The 25,376-nt window shown below is 37.5% G+C and overlaps 1 protein-coding gene across 2 annotated transcripts in view; it reads left to right on the forward strand.

Annotated features, from left to right (window-relative positions):
* RIT2 (Ras like without CAAX 2) overlaps window positions 1–25,376 on the forward strand; it is a 172,572-nt gene that overhangs the window by 102,740 nt on the left and 44,456 nt on the right. The gene's annotated exons all lie outside the window — the stretch shown is intronic.

Genomic DNA, 25,376 nt, shown 5'->3' on the forward strand with positions numbered 1-25,376 from the left:
CCATGATAATCAATTTTATTAAGAATCAGCAAATATCTGTGAGTGTTTCACTGAAAAAGATACGCTTAAACAGCCTTCAGCAACAATAGACCATTAATGTGGAAGCTTATAAACCTCGTCTGCAATTTCTATTAACACTTTCTAGTTCTTCCTTTCATTTCTTCTATTAATTCTTAATTCTTGAGCTTTCCCTTGTGTTTGCTTCACAGAAGCATCATTAACAGGCAAAGGCTGGTAAAAAAAAAAAAGATCAGATTACTTCTTTTTAATAGGAAAGAAGATTAATTTGTTGTGCTGAAGACAAAATAACATTTTAATGATGATTAGGGATGTATAAAGGGTTTTCAATAAGAAAGATTAATGCAGTTTTGATAACCATTATAGCAAAATATTGAGGGCAAACTGCAAATACACTGGCATCACTGATTTTATGAACCCATTTTATTTCAATTCCTGCTGTCATACAGTAAAGTATTTTTGAATGTTGGAGAAGCATTTATAAATATAATTTTCTAAGCAAAATAGATTGGTTAGGAACATGCAGTGAAAAATATCTGAACAATTATGTAAATTGTTGTGATTCCTGGAAATCACAATCTAACTAGGCATTTAAGTTTTATTGTGATATTTTTATTATTATTACTTCACCTTTAATAGAGGCTATTTTGTGTGTGGATGAACCAGAAGATTATGTTGTAGCTAGCAAGAATGTTAACATAATTTTTGGTACACTGCGTTAATAAAACAAGTGTAATGAGCCATAGTGGTGTGCAATATCAGGTCAATGTGAGAATTAAGCTGTCGGTAATTATAATACTAAGATTGGTTGTATTCTAATTATCCTATGGCTAATAGTACAGAGACGATTGGCTTCAACCAAAATTATCTGGGCTGGAGTTTCTTTAGTATAGATGAATATTAGCTGTTACATTGTCGTTGAAACAATATTGTCATTTGTTTTTCAGTTAAAAAACATGTCCCTCAAAAAATCCCAGTTAGGATTTGATTCTAAATTGAAATGCAAAATGTTGCTAGATTGTGAGAAACAATGACACTAACTCCCTGCATTTATTCTGGATTTTATGGTGTAAGTAATGTTAAGCAAATTTGTATTACATGTATCTCATAATGCAGGAACATGACTGTAAAAATTATCTTTACAAACCAGTAATTACCAGAGAGAAGCAGTGGATGGATATAATTATATTCTGAGCACAAATTGGACACTAGTCTTGAGTGAAAACTTAGTTAATGCACAAGCTGGTTTGAATTCAAGCTTATTTTTAGCTGTGGGCTCTAGAAAAATTTCCAACCATACTGAAATTTGGTGGGAGGAGAGTTGGAGTTTGTTACGTTAGCACATCAACACCAACACAAAAGGTATCCTCATTGGGTAGGACTCCCTTCATCTGCCTAACCTAAGAAAGCTACGATTTAGTTGTCTAAATTTGATCTTGTCACCATCCCCTTCCTGTTCAAGAGCAAAAAATGTTCTGTGCAACCACAAAGTCATCTGTCCTCTTTAAGAATCATTCCTTGCTCTGTGGCAAATGCCTATCTGTAGTGACCGTTTCCTTTTGGTGATTATAAAACATCTATGACTGGTTCAGTCTTAGGGGCTTTTAGACACCACATAGTACGTCTGTCTGTAAGGAATACTGGATGTCTGAGGAGGTAGAAAGGTCAACCAACTGCTTCAACGCTGATATATACTAAAGTCTTGAGTACAGAAGATTCAAATAAGTTAGAAATAGGTCTCCTTCACGAGGCTCTTCAGATAAGAACATCTGGATTGCATCAAGCTGTAGTTGCTCTACACTGGATATTCAGACATAGAGAAATGGGTCAGCAAATTCTCGTTCTGGTTTATGATTTTGGGAACAGGACAAACATAGTCAGTGCAGAGGAAATGAAATAGCAGAAGCCCTGAATGGGTAAGGTTGGAAGGGACCATAGTGGATCATCTGGCCCAACCTCCAAGCTCAAGCAGGGTCATCCCACAGCACATGGTACAGGATTGCATCCAGGTGGTTCTGGAATATCAGCAGTGAGGGAAACTCCAAGCCATGTCTGGGCAATCTACCTCCTGCACAGGAAAGGAGTTCTTCCTTATGTTTAAGTGGAACTTCCTGGGCATCAGTTCCTGCCTGTTGTCTCTTGTCCTATTACTCGGCTCCCCTGAGCAGAGCCTGGTCCATCCTCTGACACGTCCCTGCAGACACCGACATACTGATAGAGTCCCCTTTTGATGTCTCTTCCCAAGGCTGAACAGGCCCAACTCCCTCAGCCTTTCCTCATAAGAGATGATCCAGTCCCCCAGTTATCCTCACTATCCTCCACTGGACCCCCTCCAGGTGCTCTGTGTCCTTGTGCTGAGAAACCCAGAACAGGACACAGCACTTCAGGAAAGGCCTCCTCAGCGCAGAATAAAGTGGGTGGATCACCTCTTGTGACCTACTGGCAATGCTTTTCTAAATAAAATAGAATTCAAAACAAGTCTACCCTGGGACATATCGGAGGGACTGATATTTGATAATAATGTATGTACTGCAAATTACACAGGCTTAATAAAAAAAACCAGTTTGGTTAGGTGAAAATCTGCATAAAGAAAGTGGTTCCTAAAGGAAGAATTCCGCAGAGGTCCCTGCCCCATCCCCAAGAGCAACTGACAGAACCTGTCTTTCTAGTTTAATTATTGCTTCACCTCTGTATGTAAAATTATTTTATATAGAACTTTCACAACAAATAACATTCCCAAACAGTTTTAATCAACAGCAGAATTTTCAGCAAATTTATCCCTCTTTCTCATTGTGCTTGATCGGCGAGCACGTTTTTCCTTGCATGAATCTCTTCATTATTCAAAATCTCCATAAAGATAAGAATGCAGTTTATTTTAGAGATTGTTCATCAATTTGCTCCAAGACTATTACAAAGAATACTGGCTCATCCTATTTGCAATTCATGCCTCTCAATGGATTGCATCACTCACAGTTTCTGGTTCTGCTTCTTGTTGTTTCCCCATTTAGAGACCCATAAGCAGAAGCCTAAGCAGTAGCAGACATGCATGTCCTCACTTCTGGGATCTTGGGAGATACTGTCCTGCTAGGCTCCTCTCTCATTTTGAGAAGCCTCACAGTGGAGATTAAGAGCCAATTTCCCTCATTTTCTAAGCTGATGAGAATCCAGGTAATAAGTTTTCTACAAGCAAGGAAAGTATTCACCCATGAACAAATTCTTGTTATTGCAGTAAATGAAAGATCATTACATACATCAGTGACTTCAGTGTAAAAACCAGCACTGGGCTAGTTACTGTGAGAGAGCAGGAAAGGCTGATGCTCTGTAAGGGCAGGGAAACCAGGAATCAGGAGCCAGAAGCTGCACATTATCCCAAGGCAATGGCTTTCCCAGCTAGCAACCAAGCCCTACGTAGGCACTTGCTCCCTCACCATCAAGATTGGAGAGGGAATCTTAAGAATAAAAGCTGGAAAACTCATAAACTGAAGCAAAGACAGTTAATTATGGAAAGTAAAAGCCATGCACATGGCAAAGCAAAACAAGGAATTGATTCACTGCTTCCCATGGGTAGGCAGGTGTTCAGCCATCCCCGGGAGAGCAGAGCCCCATCACATGTAAGGGTTACTCAGGAAGACAAACGCCATCACTTCAAGTATCCTCCCTTCATACTTCTTCCTTCCAGCTTTATATACTGAACATGATGTCATATGCTGTGGAATATCCCTTTGGGTCACCTGTCCCAGTTGTGTCTCCTCCCAGCCTCCCATGCACCCCCAACCTCCTTCCCAGCATGGTCGTATTAAAAAAGGCCTTGGTTCTCTGTAAACCCTGCTCAGCAACAACAAAAACATCTCTGTGTTATCAACACTGTTCAGCACAAATTGAAAACACAGCCCCATACCAGCCACTGTGAAGAAAATTGACTATACCCAGTCCCAAACCAGCATATCAATGCAAGGTAGTCCTGCTGCATCCGACTGAGGTGAGCACAGCACATCCTACCCTGGGAACCAGAGCTGCTGAGCCTAGATCCTTAGGTGACTCTGTGCTGAGGCAAATCTGAGAAGAAGCCAGGAGTAAGAGCTCCAAAAACAGGATCAGGATCGGGTCCTTTGACAGCAACCAGCATCAGCCACGGTCCAGGGATGATCATGCAAGTCTGTAGAGGTAAGGCCACTTTATGTGTGAAATTATCCAAGAGGAAACCTTGTGTCAAGATGCTAAGGGTATTTTCAAGATAAAATCATATTTTAAAGAGGGATACGCCAAATCCAATGTTATGATCAATGTTTCAAGTTATCCAGCTCTTTAAAGAGTCTAAAATTAGTAGTAGATCTTTTTACCATCTCAGCCTGTTTGGACCCAATTCATGGAGGTTTCTGATGTGCAGGTGGTGTCAGTGAGGAAACAGGACAGAGCACCATGTAACCAGCAGGATTACAGCTGTGTTTCAAAAAGGCTATTGAAGCTGAAAACAGGATCTTGGACTTTTAATGTCAAGTCTTCTTTCTCTCCTCTGCTTTCAAACTCGTATACTGGAATGGGAATGATCCAAGTTGCCATAATAAACTATAATAATCAGCCATCTAGACTGTGTGTGTTGGAATACTGAATTGAATCCTAAGCAGGTCTATGGTTATATTTTGCACATTTTTAGTGGTTTCGATTGCTTCATTTTTAGTGGCAAGTCATACATATGTCTGAATCAAAATCTTTATAAAGAACCAGTGGCTTATATTGTATATAGTAATTTTATTTTCACTCTGTATCATGTGAGAGTGATAGTATAACTTTGCTAGAATGATGAAAAAACATTCAGAAAGGATTTCTTAATTTCCTCTTTCCTCTATCCAATTTTCCTACACAATTCTGTCTTGTTGATTAATACAATACAGACAACATCAATACTTATATTTTAAAGACATCTATTGACGTCTATGTGTCTCTGGCTCAGTAATATGTAGATTCTGCAGGGCTTTTTTAGGACAGTAAAAATAGAATTTGGAAAGTGATGCGGTGAAATAACTAATAACTTAATAATTAGTTATTAATAACTAATAACACTGGCTACATAGTTTCATTGCTTTGCAATTACCTCGGAAGAGAGAGTCCATTAGTCCTGTAACTGCATCCTATTTAACACAGGCTCAGAGGAACATAGCTCTTCTCCAGAAGGAGAGTCACTGTGCATATCATTCAAGAATGAAAACAAAGGAAGAAAAATATAACGAAAATACAGCAGTATATATTGCAGATGAAGAGCTTTTCATCTCACTAAAACTAGCAGTTTGCCACATAAGACTCAATTCAGGTTAGTGAAATTAATATTTTAGAGCTTACATCAGGAAATTTGTAACAAAGAACCATTTGGTTTTATCACAGACACAAAAGACATTCATTTTTTCAGTAAGAGAGGTCTGGGTCTGACCTTTCTCTCGCCAACCTCTGTTTTATGTATCTTCTATAGCAGTAAAATAAGTAAGGTTGTGATCAGCTAGAGTAGCGTATTTATTCATGCATGCATTAAGCAATGAAATTTCTACCATTTCCTGAATTATTATTATAAAGGATTTCCCCTCTTTTATTTTGAATATCAACAAATTAGACACCATGGATAACTGCATGGTTTCAGTCAAACATAGCTGACTTTGCCTAGTTGCAAAATATCCAGGTAAAAGCTCTTGTCTGGAAATTGTATGGTTTCATTTATAAAACACCATGCCCTGCTCTGTTAACATCTGTATTTGGATTTCAGGTGAATCTTTATTCTTTCCTGAATATATGTCTCTGGCAGCACACAGAAGGAAGCTGATGTCTGCCTAAGCAGACATATCCCTTATACTGTGCTACAAGGTCAGATCTTAAATTCACAACCCTTAACATCATTAGGGTTGTGACAAATCTCTCTTCTCTTTGGAAATCCAAAATGTAGAGCTCTCCAGCAGGAAGAGTGGCACCCTAAAGGGGAACTCTGAATGAGCTATATGTGAAAATGTTGATTTCTCTTCACTGATAAAGAGAAAATGGAGTCAAGACGGCTAGCTCAGATGTAAGATTATTATGTTTTATCACAGTAGAAAATCATAGAATCACAGAGTACTTTGTGTTAGAAGGGACCTTCAAAAGCCATTTAGTTCAACTCCCCTACAGTGATCAGACACATCTTCAAACAGATCAGGTTGCTCAGAGTTGCATCCAACCCGACCTTGAATCTTTCAAGGGTTGGGGCACCCACCACCTCTCTGGGCAGCCTATTCTGGTGCTTTACCATTCCCATTGTAAAAAACTTCTTCCTTATATACAATCAAAATGGATCCTCCTTCATTGTTATACCAATACTTCTTTCCCTGTTGCTACAGGTCCTGCTAATAAGTTTGTCCCCATCTTTCTCGCAGGCCCCCTTCAGCTACTGAAAATCTTGTCTATCTTATCTATTTTTAAAAGCTAGCTATATCCATTCAAAATCCCAGTGAAAATGAAATTCACAGTAGCCCATCTGTCAGGGCCTACAGGTAGGAACTGCTGTATTATTCCTCATGAGGTTTTGTGTTTGTATTTTTATATGGTATGTGTGGTGTGTTTAATGAAAAAACTGTAAGAGCACAGCACAATAGGTGCTTACTCAAGTACACCTTTAATAGACAGAGATAAATTACAGAGGCTCTAAACGAGTCTCAGAAACAATCTGTTAAATAGGATCAGAAATAATAAAACAATACAGTGGAAATCCTTTGTGGCTGATTTCAGGTGCACCTACAGTTTGAGAAGGACAGTGATGAAAAAGCTATTCATTAATTGCTTCCTGCGTAACTTCCTTGCAGAGTCAATCATCACCTGGAGACATAACTAGTGTTTAGGAAAAGTTCCACAAATGTGAATAATGGCAATAATAACAGTACTTACTTTCACTGAGTCTTACATTTGGGAATCACAAGAACTTCATAAATACAGTGAAAACTTCAAAACCACAGTGAGGAAGCTGCATAATAGAAGTGGGAAATCTTGTGGGTCAAACAGAAAAAACATTAAGTTCATCTGTTAATATTTAAAGTGACCCTTGAGCTGTCTGGGGTTTACATGGAGTTCTAATTAGAAGATTTTAACCAGTAAAACCTCCATTCTGAGGAACAGTTTGCTCTTCTCTGAACTGTTTGTGATGCCGTGCAGGAAACAACGGTGTTTTTTTATTCAGCATCCAAATTTAAAGTGAATAAATTATTTAGAATGATGTCAAACTAGTACTTTTTAAAAGATTATATCCAATCAAAAGTGTATATCAAAATAGACATTCCTACCAAAGTGAAAACTGTTTTACAGCACTTCCAAAAAAGTGCAAGATACAGAGTCATCAGTGTTGTATCAACCTTCCACTTATGTCCTTTGTTGCTGGTAGTACTCATAGTGTCAATGGATATGGATGATCTGTATACAGGTTCCTTTTTATACTTAATTCAGAAGAAGACCTCGAAATCTCACAGTTTTTATGGAGCAAAAAGGTTACAGGATTTTGCCTATCACTAGGATATATTCTGAGCCTTGGGAAAAGCCTCATAATAACTATTTCAGGAATCTGAAGGAATTATTTAGGAATTAATATTGAATGTTCTTCAATAATAATAGGAAATGTGGGGTTTTTCCATAATAACGTACTTATTTATTTTATTAATTGATTTAATTTCATTCCTTTCCAAGTATGTACTTTTATGACTTTCACCGATGTATTGTCTGAGTGGTTTCCTGTAGTACAACAAGCAAAATGTTCACCATCTGTCACATGTGGCTCATTCTCAGCATAAGAGGAGCAGTATATGATCAGTTAAATGTTTTGTTTTGTCAACGTTTGGTTTTATTTGATTTTTAAAATGCATTCTGCTCTATATTTATATTGGAAAAAGTAGTTTAAAGAAAGATAATCTTGGTCTTGGAATGCAACAAGAGATTTCAATTTTAGATCCTCAAAAAAGTTATTCCTAGAGTTGGCTCTGAGGAATCTTTGGATAAGCTTTGTTGCATTTGGAGAGAAGTTTAATGGCGGTTTAAAAATCCTTGTTGCATTGGAAATTTGAAATTAACAACCATAATCCTTACTCAGACTTATTTCAGAAATTACAAATCTGGATCATTAGACTCTTTGGGTATAATATCAGAGATTGTGGAGATCTCTGACAAAGTGATGCCATTTGCTAGAAGACAGATCTAACACAATCTGTGCCGAAGAAGAGCTCATACATATAAGAGCATGATGTTTGATGACTTTGTGATAAATTTTACTTCATCATAAGCATGAAATGGTAACATGAGTTCTGGATCTAAAAGCTGGCTGGGTGAGGGAGGAGATTGTCCTGCTCTCTCTGCCCTGGGGTGGTCTCACCTCAAATATTGGTACAGTTTGGGGCACCACAATACAAGGAAGATATTGAGCCATTAGAGGGTGTTCAAAGGAGGGCAACAAAACTGGTGAAGGGCCTTGATTTGAAGGCATGTGAGGAGCAGCTGAGGGCACTTGGTGTGTTCAGCTGGAGAACAGGAGACTGAGGAGAGACCTTATTGCAGTTACAACTTCCTGGGGAGGGGAACAGGAGGGACAGGCACTGATCTCTGCTCTGTGTGACCAGTGACAGGACCTGAGGGAACGGCCTGAAGCTGTGTCAGGGGAGGTTTAGGTTGGATATTAGGAAAGCGTTCTTACCTCCCAGGGTGGTTGGGCACTGAACAGGCTCTGCAAGGAAGTGTTCACAGCACCAAGGCTGCCAGAGCTCAAGAAACATTTGTACAATGCTCTCAGGCACACAATGGGATTCTTGGGCCTTTTCTGCACAGGGCCGGGAGTTGGACTTTGATGATCTTTATGGGTCCCTTCCAACTCAGAATATACCATGATTCTGTGAATCTGTGAAAATACAGTAACCATTTTACATATTAAGAAATGATGGTGTCTTTTCTGGTTTCCTTTTTCCTTTATTTGCATAAACCTCAATTAAATTACAGCATTAAACTGGTTGCACCAGGAGTCTATTAAATATGTAGTTACCTTCTGTAGTGAACATTAAGAAGTCATTACTCAAATTCTATTTAAACAGTTAAAAATAATTAAAATATATAGGGAAGATCATTATATATCATGAACTAATCTTCTAAGGAAAGCTGAGAACATGATAGATTGTTTAAGACTCTCAAAGGTTTTAGTTTTGGGCTCAATAATTCAGTGATGAGAGTGTGGTTATGTTGTTGTTTAATTTGTTGCTATAGGTTTTTCCCAGACAGAGAATGCTGCAGTACAGTACCTGGCCTCATTTTATGTTCTTTTTTTTATGTTCTTCACATTTGAATCTTGGAATGAAAATAGTAACTAATCTCCAAAACTGACCCATGCCCCCAGCACAGCTGAGTTTTCTGCTCAAATCACCTAAGAAAGGAAAACAGTGTTTTTTTTCTCATTCTGATTATTTCAGAATATGAATTTTGCACCCTCTGTAGCTGCTTTCATTCCACAATGAGCAACTGCTTTTTAGTTATCATTTCTTGTTGTCATTGTTGTCCTTTAGTGGTTTTTTTTAATTGACCTTTTATATCTGAAGAGTAGGTATTAATTTCTCTGCTGAAGGCGTTGTTGGGCCCATCTAGATGTGGGAAATCGATAATCTATATTTAAGGTTTGCCATAGTCTCACGAATTTTTACCAAGAGTTGCCAAATTTTTGGAAAGTCTGATAGATCTTACTGAAAAAAAAAAAAAAAAGGTGACATATAGATTCACAAATAAAAATAATTCACAAATAAAAATAATTCACAAATAAAAAGTTCGTGAATCAAAACTTACAGAAAGAGAAACCATGTAGAATCTTACATGGATAAGGGTTCTGTGCTGGTATCTGGGTCATGTTATTTCATTATTCTTATTACTTCCATATCACAGTTAATGATATAAACCTCTAGGGGATTTTTGTTTGTTTATCTATAATCTGCACAAGAAGGGAGAGCCACTGGGAGATCAAGACCATGTCATATACTTCTGGCAAAGTAATTTCCTTATTTTTTCATGGGGTTTTAATTTTCACAAATAAATAGAATCTCATGATGTTTTAATCTAATATATTCAACACTCAGTTGGGCACTCTTACTGTTTTTAAATGTCAAGTATAGTTTCATTTTTTTATCAGACAACCCTATAAATAGGGTTTCATTTTAAAGTTTTCCCTCTTCCCTCGATCAACTGGTGAAGTTAATATTTCTTAAAAAATAACTTTTTTTTAAAAACTATTTATGTTTATTTAGCCAGTCTTAATAAGATTATCTGCTTCGTGTGACCACTGTGAATGTTATTGTTCTAAAGATAGAACAATTCTTCCTGAACACACTAACTATGTTCACTGAATGGTGAAACATCAGGCAGCAGTCTCTGGGTGCAGGAATTCATGCTGGCACAACCAGAGACTTGGTCCAGCACTGGGCCCAGATAACCACCTGGGTTTTGCAGGTTTGTTGCGTGGTTGGTAAAGAATGAGACAACTGAGAGAGAACGTGGTAGAGAACGTGGGGATGCAACTCCACTGTTCCTCGTTTTTGTGGAGGTAACTATACTCAGGGGTTTGCTGCATGCAGCAGGTGTTTCCACAATTTTCCATGAACAGTGTTGCTCATGTCACTGTGTAACAGTAATAAAATTAGCACCTTACCTCCTCTCTTTTATCATAGAATCACAGAATGGTTTTGGGTTGGAAGAGACTTTAAAGATCATCTCATTCCAACCGTGGACAGGGACTAGACCAGGTTGCTCCAAGCCCTGTCCAATCTGGCCTTGAACCTTTCAGGGATGGGGCAGCCACAGCTTCTCTGGGCAACCTGTGCCAGGGCCTCACCCCCCTCACAGTAAAGAATTTCTTCCTAAAATCTCATTCAAACCTGTGCTCTGTCACTGTGAAGCCATTCTCCCTGTCTTATCACTACATGCCCTGGTCCAAAGTCCCTCTCCAGCTCTCTTGGAGCCACTTTAAGCACTGGAAGGGGCTCTAAAGTCTTCTCAGAGGCTTTTCTTCTCCAGGCTAAACAACCCCAGCTCTCCCAGCCTACCTCCATAGCAGAAGTGCTGTTATATATATATAGCCTTTCCTATGTCTTGCTCATTTTACAACTTTTGCTTCATTGGTGGCTGCAGGACTCCCATGATAATGGAAGATGACTGTGCATAAATACGAGTAACTAATAAAGATGCCAATTCAGAGAGCTCAGTAGTGTGGGATGCATCCATTGTTTCATGGAATAATCCATTGCAAATGTGCTTTTTGAGTTCCTTTTTCACTTGTAGTTGTTTGCTTGTTCCAAACCTCCTGTGGAGTCAAGTCTAAGGGCCAACACATCTTTGGAAAGATGGGAAAGCACACCCTCCTGAGAAGCACCAGCATTTACTGACAGCCTTTGTCCTCTGACCCAGAGGATACCATCTCATTCATTCCCACTCTTTATCATATTTGGACAACCTTTAGCAACTGAAAAAGGCATATCAGTGCAAAAACCCCACTCTGGGACACTGCATTCCCTGATCCCCAGAAAGCAGGCAATAGCATCATTTCTCCCGCCATATATCTGAATAACTGTTCTTTGGATGAATAGGCTGGACATTTTGCCTCATGGATAATGATATGGGCTAGCTGTTGTGAAATCTTCAGGCAGATTCCAACTATTATTCCTTCTGAGAAAAAAGAATAATGGAAAAGAACACAAAAAATATGAAATAAAGAGATTTTCTTCTTTCAGAAATGTAATCAGCATACACATTGCAAAAGAAATTCCAATTACTGCATCAATGATAACAGTAGAAAGACTTGAATAATTAAATGATTACTGTATACAGGGGCTTCGGTGGGATTTGTAATTCACAAAACTTTTTCAATTATTTAAATTCCCAAGGTAGAAAAAGCAAAAATTGAATAACAAATTGAAAATCCCATTAACCACTCCTGCTATCCTTGCACCTACACAGACACATGGATGGATCCCTTTGCAACTGCAGGTGTTTTAAGACAAAAGGACTTTTATGGAGAATGACTTGCAGAAAATCACTGTTCAGTTGGGAAGAAGTACTGCCAGTTCATGTGATATAGGTCAGTGAATTAGTAAAAAGCCCAGGGATCATTGTAAATACTATCTAACACCATAAATAATGTTCCCCTGACTATTAATAGTTCACCTGGGACCATGTTCTGCCAATATGTTTATTTGTTAGTTTATTACCTATTACAATGGGCAGGTACGTGTGGAATATTTCTACTTGAGCTGGATTTTTTTACATCCACTGAGGTTTCAACTAACTTTTTAAAAACTGTTAATTTCCTTTCACAATATTGACACTTACAAAATTTTCCATCAAGAAAGGGAAAATAATTCTATTTATAGTACTTTGTGAAACTGAATTTTCCGTTAATAACTTTTAACCAAAAAAAACCCCACGTTGCTTTGGAAATTTGTTTGGAAACAAAAGTAATATATTCTGGCCAGCTATAGTTATGACTGAATCATGCAATTTCAAATGCTGTAAATATTATGAACTTGACAGGGAGCTCATCAAAGTAAATGAAAGGAATTCCACTGACTTTCATCATACCCTGTGTCTGGTAGTAAACAACTTCACAGTCAAGCTCAAGGATGTGACAACAATCAGTTAATGATACCATGATCTATGGAGCCTATTGTGATTAGATGCTCTTTCCACCATCTCAGGTTTAGACTGAAATCTGTAATGCCCTTTTACAGATCTTTAATTTATGTAGCTCTTTTTAATGAATACATTTATGCTTATCAACTGCTGCAGTAACTGGGAATATTTCCTCTGCGTACAGGGGACGTGAGATGAGATCTCACCCATTTTGATGAGCTGATAACTGTACATAACTGTCCTGGTTTAATGCCAGCCAGCAGCTAAGTATCCTACAGCCACTCATTCACTCTCCCTCCTCCTACCCCAATGGAGAGGAGAATTGTAAGGAAAAGGTGAAACCTCGCAGGTTGAGATAAGAACAATTCAAGAATTGAGATGAATATATGAATAATATTAATATAAGACTAGAGGATGCTACTGCTACTAACATTAAAAATGATGACAATAGCAATAATAAAAAGAAACACTGTAATGAAAATGAGAGAGAGAGAGAGAGAGGAACAAAATCAAAAAGAAACAAGTAATGAACAGCATGCATGTATCCGTGTGGAACTGCAGCAAAAGGGAAAGAGGGTTTAAGAAAATGAAATTACATACCAGAAGAAAAATAAACAAATAAATAAATAAATAGAATAGGATGCTTTAAGTTTTCAGAAATCTGTAATACCACAGAAAAGATTTTGACTCTGTGTCACTAACCAACATGAAACAGGATGACAGCGCCATCCAAGTTGTAAGAGAGCGTCTTTTGCTGTATAGAAATCACCTTTTCTGGTGCACTTGTCCTCTGAGAATCTAAAAGGCCAGAGATTTGTAAGCAAAGAGAGGGATAAACAGCAAAGTTATAGCAGCCTAACCCACTGACTAACTTATAGCACGGAAACACAAAGACCTAAGGTAACAGGAGGAAATTTCACTGGATATGCCATGCTGGCACGAGAAATGAAGGCCACGATTCTTCCCTCAAAAGTTCATGGAAGCACTTCCACTGACTTTGGTGGAATGACTGCTTATGGGAGATTATTATGGAAAGAGGAAAATCAGATTCTGGGCTTGTCAACCTGACAACTTTCATCTTCACTTAATTTTTAAAATATACAAAAGAGGAATGTCTCTTTTAAAGAATAATTAAATGACCTCCTGAAAGCACCTAAAGTCTCTTACCAAGGTTTATCCAAACTCTTCATATTGAAGAAAAACAATCACCTATTTTGTAGTTTCACAAAAATGAGATTTGGATGATTGATTTTTGTGATGACTCGAGTTTGCTTTGTTCAGTTATAAGACTAATTACAGTGTGGACAGGGACATTGATTAGATAATGCCACCCTAGCACCAGTTCTTAACGATGCAAAACGGGAGCCTCAGAACTGAATTGTGTTTCCAAAAATCAGAGCCCACAGGGTCTGTATATCCCTACCCTATCAGTCCCATCTTTTGCAGCTTGAGGCAAACCATGATGTTGCTTTGTTATTGTAATGGGAGGAAAGAAGGAAGAGAAAAGCAGAGGGAACTATTCCTGCTATATTTAAAGGAAGAAGATGTAAAGTGACTTTGGTGAGGAAAAGCAGCAGAGATAAGTGTTAATGCAAAAACCTGTTCAGTGAGACTGAGATATTTTGTTTAACTGTTGAGGGTTGTTATAGTCTCAATTCTACCTTCTCACCCGTGCAGCAGACATATTTAGGTTTTTTCCCATCCCTTTCTCAGAACTTCAAAAGTATGTATAATTGTTCTTTATTTCGCCATGTGTTAGACAACTTAATAAGGACTGTAATAATGTGCACAGCTTAACGTACTACATGTGCTTAAAGGGTCTAGTGTAATAAAATATCTGGGCTTGGGCTGGGGCCAGAAAATGCTATTGCAGTGCTGTTTCATTATCGAAAGTTTGATAGATTGGCTGTTCTCCAGTTATTCCATTCAGCATGGATTTATTTCTTTCTGCATGTTTTTAACTCAGTGTATTTTGTAAAAACATAATAGTCATCAGAGTGAATTCGTTCATGCTAAGAAAGAGCTGGTAATTATCATAGAATCCTGTAATGGTTCATGTTGGCAGAGACCTTCAAGATCTTCTCATTCTAACTCCCTGCCATGGCAGGGACACCTTCCACTATTCCAGGCTGTTCCAAGTCCCATGCAACCTGGCCTTGGACAATCCCAGGGATGGGGCAGCCACAGCTTCTCTGGGTAACCTCTGCCAGTGCCTCACCACCCTCATAGTAAAGATTTTCTTCCTAATATCTCATCTAACCCTGCTCTCTGTCAGTATAAATCCATTACATTAAAGCTGTTGAACCCAGGACCACTAGAGTCATGATTCCTCAATTTGAAAAGGAGAGCTGCAAGGAAAGTCTGCCTTTTTAAGGAAAAGCAGAGTGGAGATCTACCACACAGCTCAGGATATCTTTAGAAGTGATGGTGGTAAGGAGAGTTGAACTCGCATAGAATAAATATGTTCTTTTCTCCTCCTATTCAGAACTATTTCCTTTTTCTTCAAAGTGAGAAGTTATAATAGTCCAAATCATCTTGCTTTTAAATGCAAAATAAAGGAACTTTGCTTTAAGGGAAAGTCACAGCAAAAGTGTGCTCTGCTTCTCAGTAGTATATTTTTTAAGTGAACTGATATTTGTCCTTTTATCACCATCACTTATTCATATAGAGAAGATTGATTCACAAAACAAAAAATAGAATTATAGAACTACAGTTATAGCTTAACAAAAGATATGACCGAGTTTATTATAGTTTAACAGCATGTCTTTGTTTCCTTTTTGAAGAATTATGGAGTCCAGAAATTAAAGGTGAATATATTTTCAAATCATACTAATTCCATAATTGGAGGAGCAATGATTTTTAGCTCATGTCTGCCTTGGTCATATTAATTATTAACTAAATGATAATTAATTAATGAATAAAAAATCTTTCAGCAAAGAAAAAATATCACATGAATAAATCTATCACCTGAAACTGAACCTTAGTAGAAAACAATTTACAAAAAATCCATTTCCTAAAAATGATTACATGGGTTGCTCAGCCAGTGCATTAAAAAGAAATGAATGCCAATTCTGTTGACATGAAAGGGATCCATTCTTGATTTGATGAATAGTTTGACTCACGCTGCAAATATGAAAGAACATCTGAAAAATGTTTTATATATAAGGTGACAGTTTTAGTTAATGCAACTTGGAAAGTTGCCTGAAGAAGAATATACACAAGATAATGTTAAGGATACGTATAATGTAAAATATATAGATACACAATTTTAAATGAATTCCTTCTTCGTTTATTTTAAGCGCTGGTGGAAAAAAAATAAGAAAAATGTCATAGGGAGGATACTATGAAGGAGTATGTATGTATCTCTCCATGGCATAATATAGAGATCCCAGATCCCACATAAGATAAACAAGAATTGTGCAGATGAGGAATACAGAGACAGTTTGTAGACCCAAAACAGTTTAGTCTCTTCTGTAAGAAACTGCTCAAAGCACTAATTAATCTTGCTTAATTACGCTGTGCTCCGAACCATGTGGATGAAGCCATACTGCTTCCAGTTCAAGAGATAACTCCAAGGCTCTGTGATGGGTGTTTCTGCTTTGCAAGACACGTGCCTTAATATTAAGCAACATCAGCTGCTCCTGCTCGTGACAGAACCCAGATGATGTGGCCTTGTGAGGGAGACCACACTCTGTCAGCCTTAAGTCTCCAACCAGGAGGTCAGGAAAACAGATAATGACCTTGTTTTTTCAGGACATATTCTAAGCTTCAGGCAACCTCTGATCTAACAGCTTCTTGAGTCAGAAGTGAATTTTGTGTGTCTACTAGTCCTCAGTGAAATTTTCTCATAGGGATCTTTTCAATCTCTCTCATTCATCTTGTTCCTACCACTCATATTTGTATAAATTTCTGTCTGCAACCACATTTAATAAACTTAACTGTTATAACAAGAAATGCAAACATAGATCAGATAGTAGAAGCTGTATCATTGCCTTAGCAAATGATCATGCTCTTCAGAAATGTCTTTTTTTAAGGTCATTTAAGAAACATGAAAAAATGTAGACTCCAAGATTCTCAGAATTAGAAAAATATAATGTTGGTGGTGTAATAAATAGTAATGTATGTAGTGTAAGATTAGAAATTTAAGGTAGCTAGCTGTATCTGAGGAAAGAAAGAAAAAAACACTACTGGTTTCTGGTGGATTGCATCAGGAAAATCTAGCAAAAAAACATCTAGTAATAAATAAAGATGACCAAATACTTTGTCCCAGTATTCTGTTTCATAGTCAAGAAACAGAGAAATTAAAAAGAATATGTTACTTGCTGTTGCAGAGGTGTGTTGAAGTGCAAGTAACAGTAGAAATATGAACCTCTGGGCTGCTTGAGTGCTTTTCCTTTAACCAGAGTCGTTTTTCTCTTTTGAATATTCCAGTCTTTCTGATTCCACTTGTTTTTCCACCTTTGTTTTTCACATCAGTATTTTTCTTTTAACTACCTGCTTCCAAGCACATTTTCCCTTGGTTTCCCACCTCCACCATATGCTCCTTTGTCATTCTTCATCATTCTTACTAATGAGTTTTCATATCTTTTTATTCTCCTTATTGCTGTTTATTCCCATCCTTCTTCTACCTTTTTTTTTTTTTTTTTTACTCATGTCCACACACCTTCCTAACTAAGGACACTCTATTGAAACTGGACAGGAAAGGCACAGAGGGGATTGCTCTGCTCCTTTGAGAACTCCAACTCTGCAGAGATTGGAAGACTTTTTCCTGTGGTTTCTCTTCAGAAGTTTCTTGTACACAGCACAGTGGATACTGAATCAATTCCATTCTCTCCTGAAAAGCTACCAGCCGGGGAATAGATCTCACTACTGACACCATACAAGAGGACAGAATGACATATATTGTGAGAGAAAATAATCCTCAGCGTAAGAGGATCTCACTTTCATTCAGAATAACAGGATACTGGGCCATTTCCTTGAAAACCCACTTTAACTCAAACCTGTGAACACATGTTCCCGTATAACAATGGAAGGCATTCATTCTAATCCCCCCAAGGAGATCGAAACGTTATCGGCTACTTGTATTATCGATGTTTTAATGCAATATGTGTCACAAAAGGTTAGCTTTTCATTTCTTATTGTCCTCCACATTATGTCAGGCCTCATCACGGAATGTGCTGTCAGTAGACATAGTAACAAAAGACAAGCTGATGTGGTGTGACAAGATGGGCAGAGGTTACTTTGATACTACAAGATGTAGCTTTCTAGGATGCACCAGCAATGCCTTAGTATATTTTAAGCTTTGTGTTGTCGTACAATTTTATGTAGCTGAGCCACCTCTTCATCCCCATACTTTTATGACATGCTGTGTACTATTTCATTCCATTCTCATGAGATGTCTAAGGTATTTAGACCTTCTCATTTATAAAGATCAAGGTGCAAAAACCCTTCTAGTCATTTGAGAGCCCTCATGAGAGTCTTTTAATGTTGTATACAGCAAAGGTGTCAGAATCAGCCTTGTTTCAACCGTATCTTGTATAACTCTTTGCAAATACATGGAGAATTTTTTATTATTCATGTCTATGATTTCCAACTTATTTATTTCCATCATCTACCCAGTCTTAGGATCTGGCTATAGACGCTTGGATTGTGGCACAATATTTTTGAAAAATGAGAGTAATTCATTCCTCTATTTTCTTATTACCTTGCAGTTCACTATTAAATGTATCATGTGTTCTGTACCTTTACTGTTTACATAAAATGGGGAAAAGATATCTGTTTTTGACAGCTAAACATATATGAATTTAGTGAGTTATAAAGTCAAAAATAAGAAGTCAGGTTTCTTTAAAGGGGGAATAGCTGTCAGGCAGTGGTTCAATTACTAATCTAGATTCAATGAAAGTCTATATTGCTCTTCTGTTCCATGGAAATAGGCATGAGCTGGGCAAGACACTTTCAAACGTTTCTTTTTATTCATTTATAGTTACTGCTTTCTATTCATGCTGCTAGAGAGGTACTCAAGAGAAAAAAAGGTAAATAAAATCGAGAACCACCACTCAAGAAAGCAGCCAAGGAGAAAAATCTGTTTGCAGTTGTGTGGTTGTTGCAAGAATGGGTTAATTCCAGGATAGTTTTTCTCTTTCTAGTTACAATCCATGTCAAGTGAATAGATGAATTTTTCCCATTTTCACTTCTCATTACAGGGTTTGTCATGAAAAGTGAGTTATCACAGGATTTTATTGCCTGATATATTTGGTGAATTATAACTGTGCAGAGGACATTTAACCTCTTTTGAAACCCTGTGACTTGTCTGACTGACTGTTCCTGGGCATGCAAGGGGGTACACAGGAATTCAGTGCATTATTTCTTTGCCTACAAAACCAAAGCTGACTCTTTTCAACAGAGCAAATAACAAAGTTAGATCACATTTAAGTGCACCTCATGACTAAGCAATGTTATCCCTGTGCAGCAATCTTGCCAAATTAAAGGAAAAAACTAATGCTGCAAGTCATGATTGCAGGAGTGTTTAGCATAGCTAAAACATTTGGCCTGTAAAAGCATTTGCACCTTGCCTGAATTCTGACCCCCAGGATACTGTTTCTCTGCAAAATATTTGGTCCTTTACCTCTGTATTGAAAATACTTGCAAGTACAGGGGGTATTATTCCTTGTGTGAAACATTGTCATTTGATGGCTTTCTGATAATGTCAAATGTCACAAGGGCCATCACCTTCTCTTTTTCTCCTATTACTTGATTCTTCACAGAACATTATCCAGTCGCAATAATTAGGAAAGAAAGACAGCAGAAAGCAGATAGAATATTTTAATAGTCTGTATATTTTGATTTTCTCCTGTCATCCATCCACAGTTAGGCATATATTTAACATGTGGAGAGTGAAGAAGGCAGGGTTGATTTGACTTCACAGATGTTCAAGGAGTACACATTTCCTTATATCACGTTACAGATATTGCCATATAACAATGCCTTTTCATGGTACTATCATTAATGATTGTAATAGCCATTATATTAAGGCTCTCAATTTAACATAAGTCATAAATACCTATTACATGTTGTTAATAACCAAGTTAGAGGACACATGGGAGGAATGCTGTCCCGGTATAAATGAAGACGCTGTGAAGTTACAGAGTCACAGAAGGGTGATGGATGCACACTGCACCAGTCTGTGCCAATGAAGGAGATCACAGCCATGTTGGCTCCTCAGTAAACCCACATCTGGAACTTTGTTGTCTATGTAGAATCTACCAATTCTTGGAGGAGGATAAGGTCATCTTTACCTGGCTTTGCAAGTCTTCAGTGAAAACATGCATAACCTCCTTGTACCTCGGAGGAACTGCAAGCTGATACTCAAACACAAAGCACACGCACGTGTGGAGAGCAGGGTGAAAAAAATATGTGGGCATGCAATTTATTTTAACTAATAGATATAGTGAGGGTCAAGCTTTAATAGCAGGAACAAACAGGGGACTTCAGTGCTACAAGAATGAACTTCCACAGTGAGGGATGAAGAACACAGCTGCATCAGGAAAGAAAAGGCCTCATGATCTGTTCTCTGACTCTGAGGCCAACTGCCATTGTTCAGGCAAATCTGTTCCTTTTAACCAAGAAGGGCTTTATCTGCAGAATTGACAAGTCCTCTCCATCAGCAGATCTGAATTAATGCACTGGAGAAATCTTCCAGGCTGTTTATCTCTGGTCTGTGTAGGAAACAAAGAGGAATATTTTGTTTAAGAGTTGCAGATCCTTTGATGAGCTACTTAAAGAATGTCACATGTGTATGTCACCCTCACACAAATCTTTGTCATTTTTTAACTGGAGAGAGCAAACTTGTGGATAAGCTGTCTCAGGATGCTCATGGGAGCAGTCCCATTGGTTTTACAGGACTAAATTCTGTTTTACTGAGCAAAAGTCACAAAACTGAAGTTCATAAACTGTGGTCAAACAGTTGCAGGAAGATGGTTGTTCCAAGGAGAACTACCAGTAATTATTCACACAGCACACCATAATTTCTTTAATCATAAGAAAGAAAGCACGCCATCACTTCTTTAATCAATCCCAAACAAGGGAAAAGCATAGGCAGAAAATTTAATGTGTTTTAATCAAAGGCCACAATCATCTAAATCTAATGTTATGAATATACTATCAGTCACCAACAATATCGCCTGCCAATCGCGCACTGTGTTGAGGTACAAACAAATCATGTGTAAAAGCTAACATATTTATCATGGAATGAGGTCTAAAAGCAGATTTATGTCTAGCCAAAACGTTATTCCTTACAATGCAATCCATTAGCTGTACATAAACATGTTCAAGCAATTTAGATAATGTGTGTAACGATGGAAGAGACGGTAGCACTACCCCAGGGTGAAATGATTCAGAGACTGGTGTCACTCTGAGCTCCACGTCCAGATGTAAACTGACTATTCATAATAACAAATTAATCATGGGAGAGCAAAAGCAGGGAGGAGATAGCAATCAAAAGTTTTGTCATACTCTGAAATCCAAATGCATCCGTTCTGACCAAACCTACTAATCAGTCCTACTGACTAGTAAAAAAATGTGTAGAAAAAAGACAGGAGGAAGAAGATAGCTTTATTTTGCTTTGTTTGATATTAGAACATTGTAAATCTTATTCCACAGCAGGCCACTAGTCCTGCTGAAGCTCTTGGAACCACACCAGTGGGTCAGTGGTCACCAACTTGAACATGGAATTTACTCACAGCACTAAAGAATCAGGGCAATATGCTCTGGGGATCCAGAGGAATGAGATCTAAAAGAAGTATTAGCAATGGAATTACAATTTTATTTACAGTACTATTTGTGGTTAGTATTAGAAGAATTAAAATTCTTTCAAAAAATAATTTTTGAGAGAATCCAGAAAGTGTACATCCTCTTGATTTAAAGCAAATTATCTACTTCAAAATAATTTAAGCTCCTTTTGAGACAGTGTATATGAACCGGTTTTAGAAAGCTCCATTGGTCAAACTGCTTTATTTCTACAACGGTAAGTCCATCATTTTTGTGCAAAAGAGTTATCTAATCCGATTCTAAACTGCCAAAATCATCGTCCTTTTATGTGATTATTTTTGGTTTCTATTTTTGATTCTGACAAACCAGACACTTAAGAGTGGATCCTAGCCAGATCACAAGGAACAGTTAAATATTGCCTGAACAAAAACTCATGTACTGTCTACAGAAAACATGTCCCAGGGATAATTTTCATCAACGTTCTCAGACTGTAGGAGGAGGAGTGTATATGTGTGAAGCTGTGGTAAATGTGTTTTATACGATATGCCTGACTGACTGCTGTCTCTCAGTGAATGTAAATTAGACTGTGAAAATTAAAAATCAGGAATATTTTCTGAAAGATTAAGTGCAACTCTGAATGTCTGCTCGTGATTGATTCACTAATAGTGATCAGGGAGTAATACTAAATTATTTTTTACAATTGGGTCTTCGTCAAGGGCCAGATTCAAGATTGTTTGGATTTGGCATAAGAATTTCATCTTCTCCTTCATCAGATATTGCACTGCACTTTGGTTTAGGCCCCTGCCATTGTATATCTTCCATCAATAGGATTTTCAGCATCTCAACAGAAGCTCTCAAGCTCAGGACCCTACTTCTTTCTTTTCTGCTGTCCTGCCAAAGAAACAATATTTTGATTTGATTCTCATCTCAAAATAGTTAAATGGAGCATATTTATTTTCACAAGCACCATGCAAAATATAGAAAATGTATAGAAAATGCAAAATTGCACCATGTAAAATATAGAAAAATGTGGAAAATCTTCTGGAATGTTGGTAATCCATATGCCAGTAAAATGGAATTGCACTGAAGCTGATCACTAAGCAGCCATGTTGTAACCAGGTCATTTAAGTTAGTTGTGTAGGAAGGATCTAAAACAGAATGGTGATGTAGTATATTGTGGAAACTGCTCAAATCCCAAACTTTGATGAATCCTCATTTGTATATTTGCAATCCAAAGTCAAAAAGTAATAACTTTCCCCCCACTTCTTAGACAATTGCATGCCAGACTGGAATGTTTATTGATCACCGTTCTTTATCACTTTCCATTGACCACTTATGTCCATAGTTATGCGTAAGGACTATTGATTGGGTAGTAATTACCCTCTAATGTAGGTCAGTAAGGTCACCAGCACCAACTTACCCTTCTTGATTTTTGTTAATTTAGCTTATTGGGATTTTGTTTTTCTCATTTTCAGTTTTGGAATTGATTTCCTTTTTTGCCCTTTTTTACATGCCATGCAATATTTAAGTTGTTTGCGAATTGCGAAGAAACTTCAACTTTATAAGGTTTTTTTTAAGGAATATTTATTTTTGGTGTAACTAAATGTTAGTCTTCAAGAGTACAATATACATTTTTCTGGGTAAAATCTAAAGTGGAAACAATTAGTGTAAAAAAATGCAACAAAGTGAGAAAGATTGTTTTTATATTTGTTTCCCTTTGGAACCAGTGATAGACTGTAACTCAGATTGCAGCTCCTCTTCAGAATACATAATGAATTCACCTTCTTGTAGAAGCTACTAAAATGTGAGTAGAGTGGTAGCGTGTTTGAAGACATAGCTCAGAACTTTTAATTCTGGTCTTATAGTCACAACAGCTGAGCCAGCATAAGGTGTGGGAGTATTAATTTATTACTGAAGTGTGGGTCCACGATGAATTATGGCACTCTGCAAGCAAATAATTAGAGATTAAACAGTGAGATGGCAATACTATTTGTTACTCTTGTCTGCTATGTCTGAAATTGAATCTTGAGTAGTTACAGGGGAAGGTCATATCTTCCAATTCACTTTCACAGAACCAAACATACCAGGGAGCTGATCCTCACTGAGTTTGCTCTGAGATGACACGACCACAGAAAGTGTGATAAGCTGTAATAGGGTTTATTAAGTCATTGAATTGCAACAAAAGTGGATGGCATACAAGCAGACAATTTTGAAGGCAGGAAAGCTAATCAGATAGTATGTTGCTTTTTACAGACTTCTGTGTTTAAGTCAATTTTCATGACACACATACAAAGGACATCTGCATTTCATGGCACACATATGTCTGAAAGATATCTAAAACTGCCCGAATCCTCCCCAAACTAATTTATTTCTTTGCATAAAGTACAAAACTTTTTCTTCTCTGCATTGTCTTTTATCTAACTCTATGTAAAGAATATCTTCCCATATTCCATAGCAAATGGGATTCTAGTTGTCTCCTTCTCCAGGCAGTTTAGAGTAGTAACACTGGTGGTTAAAAGAGTGACTAAGCAGGTGGGGTGTATTTGTGGGAACATTGAATCCATCTCTACTATCCATTGTAGAAGATATCTGACTGACACATAGGGAAGAATTAAGCATATAATTTTATCAGGAAGGATATTTTGACCTAAGATGCCATAAGTGACGCAAACCCAAATAAAAGCTTGAAGAAAACATGTAGAAACACATTAGGCTCTTGAGTGTTTACTAAGTGTAAAACAAGTGTCATGAAGTGTTTTGCTCATTTCAGGCTCTACAGACTTCAGAACTACTGGCTGTACTGCTTTATCTTTGGAAGGTTGAAATTCCCCATGGCTGTTGTTCACACTGACCTTTACATTGGCTCATTGTCCATACTTGACATGGGTCAGGCAGACAAAAGCTGCTTTCCTCTTGTCAGTCAAGCTGAGTCCTTTCTAATTTGTCCTTTAAGGCCATGTCATGCCTTTTGTGAATCTTTTGGACACGACAAATCATACGAGAATATGCTTCTTGAAGAAGGCCGAAATGTCGCATTCTCTTTTATAAAAGCTGTGAAAACCGCTTCAAATATTTATGCCTGCTACTATGTACAAAAGGAGGCAAAAGAAATCATGGTGCATTAGAGGTTCCTATAGCTCAGTCCTAATATTAAACTGTGCCTTTTGATTTACCTAACTTAAGAAAGTTTTGCCATGAAACAACTATGAGTGACGAGTCATTTTCCTGATCCCTGGGTGGGTATCTGTAGAGTCAGACAGGGACAAATAATTTTAGCTGATAAAAAGCAACCAAACTCCTCTTTGAAGAGCACATTAACTTGAAATTTTGCCCACAGCTACATGTTTTCTGGACCAGAACTGATGCTAGTCTTGCTATTGCAGAGAAAGAACAGAATTAGTGCATGACTCTTTTCATTAGCTATCTAAATACGCCTTGTCTGCTGTTATGTAACAGCCTCCTGTGAAAACAAACTAAACATGCCTATGGGACATTTTGCAGAAAATAAAATGATTTCTGGTGTTAAATACATGGGCCAGAGGTAATACATTGTTCAGTGTGGTGTGGTAGAATCAGGCTTTTCCATTTTGTCCAACAGTCAGATGCTGCTACTTACAATTTAGTCTCAGGATTTGAGGAGCTCCAGTGAAAGTAATTAGCCCTCAAAAGGAAAAAAACAGGAAAAACTTTAGAAATGTAAGTTAAAAAAAAGAGTAGAAAAGGGATATAGATTAATAAACACATGCAGTTATTTTCACTGCATTATCTGTATATTAAATTACCTTACAGTGCTGACGTATGAGGAAAGTAATATTAAAACACTCAAGGTGGAATTCGTGCCACTACACTTAAGGTTAAAAATAAGTTTCTAAACAAATTTCTTCTTTGAAGATCCTTTCTGTAATCAATAAACACATTCAGAGAGTTACCCAATGATTTCAAAA

Source organism: Manacus vitellinus, unplaced genomic scaffold (assembly GCF_001715985.3).
Source record: "Manacus vitellinus isolate BGI_N305 unplaced genomic scaffold, ASM171598v3 scaffold_42_pilon, whole genome shotgun sequence".
Taxonomy (NCBI): Eukaryota; Metazoa; Chordata; class Aves; order Passeriformes; family Pipridae; genus Manacus; species Manacus vitellinus.